At 38.1% G+C, this 1130-nt stretch overlaps 1 protein-coding gene across 1 annotated transcript in view; it reads right to left on the bottom strand.

Annotated features, from left to right (window-relative positions):
* Positions 1-1130, bottom strand: part of LOC119592147 (C-type lectin BfL-1-like) — a gene marked incomplete in the record, with an annotated part of 6167 nt that overhangs the window by 1616 nt on the left and 3421 nt on the right.

Here is a 1130-nt window from a genome sequence, read left to right as displayed (position 1 = left end):
GGTGGGGGAACATAAGGAAAACCCACACGGAAGATGCAAAGGAAGAAATGTCGCACTGAATCGTAGTTTTGAATAATGACACAAAATATATATATAATCAAATCAACCATTAAAAGCGTGTGGCAAAATAAACCCTGAATACATCAATAGACAAAAAATATACAATAGATACAAAAAATAAATACAATTAAATTAGTCACAACGAAAATATAATAAAAGCATAATGAATACAAAACACTCCCCCAAAATATAATTGCTCCCCCCAAATATAATGCTCGCTTACCACCACGATGATTCTGTTGATAAATCGCTCTCGTTTTGTCCTCAATGCTGACCGCTGCCATGAGCCTACGAGCTGCCTGCAGTATCCTACAGCGCCTCCGTGAGTGTATTTGCGTCCTCCGTCAACGCGCCAAGAGTAGTGGTATTGGTTTCCTCCGTGGCTTCCGTGGACAGGCTGGCGGGAGAGGGTGTGGTTGTTATTCTGTGTTGTTACGGCTGTTACGTTGTAGGTGTTCTTACTATTGTCACATGTTTGTAATGACCCTGTTTACTGCAGTTATTATTCCGTGTCATTGTGTGCTGTTATAGCTGATGTAGATTTGCGGATGCAGTGTTTTATTACCGTATGCTTGCGTAACGTATGGTATACCGAATGCATAATGTAGTCTAGTCAGCCGGCTTTGTATAATGAGCGTGTGACACATAGTTTTGAAAGCCTTTGTACATTTGAGATAACACATGTGCTTAGCACTTTATCTTCAACGTTGAAAGGACGTATGGGCTTGGTATGATGTGTAATAATGGCGTTATGATTATTAAGTATGGTTGTTACTGTGCGATATTAGGGTTTATGATTTGTATTTATATAGCCAATCAAAAGTAACTTGCTTTGGTCTTATCACTGTTGTTTTCTCTTTGGTGAATATTAATGTGTATTCTTGTTGTTTCATGTATATGTTTACAATTAATCTGTTTGTCTTTATTATGTTTCACCTGGTGAATGGCAGAAACGTCTATGTATATCAACTTCTCAATTGGAGAGAGATGATCAAGTTACAAGTGTATCCATAATAAGTTAACAATAATAAGCTACACAGGGAAACGAAATGCCACGCCTACTTACAGCA

The sequence above is a fragment of the Penaeus monodon genome, chromosome 29, assembly GCF_015228065.2.
Source record: "Penaeus monodon isolate SGIC_2016 chromosome 29, NSTDA_Pmon_1, whole genome shotgun sequence".
Lineage (NCBI taxonomy): Eukaryota > Metazoa > Arthropoda > Malacostraca > Decapoda > Penaeidae > Penaeus > Penaeus monodon.
Note: the sequence above shows the minus strand (reverse complement) of the source record. Positions and strands in the feature narration are given on the sequence as shown.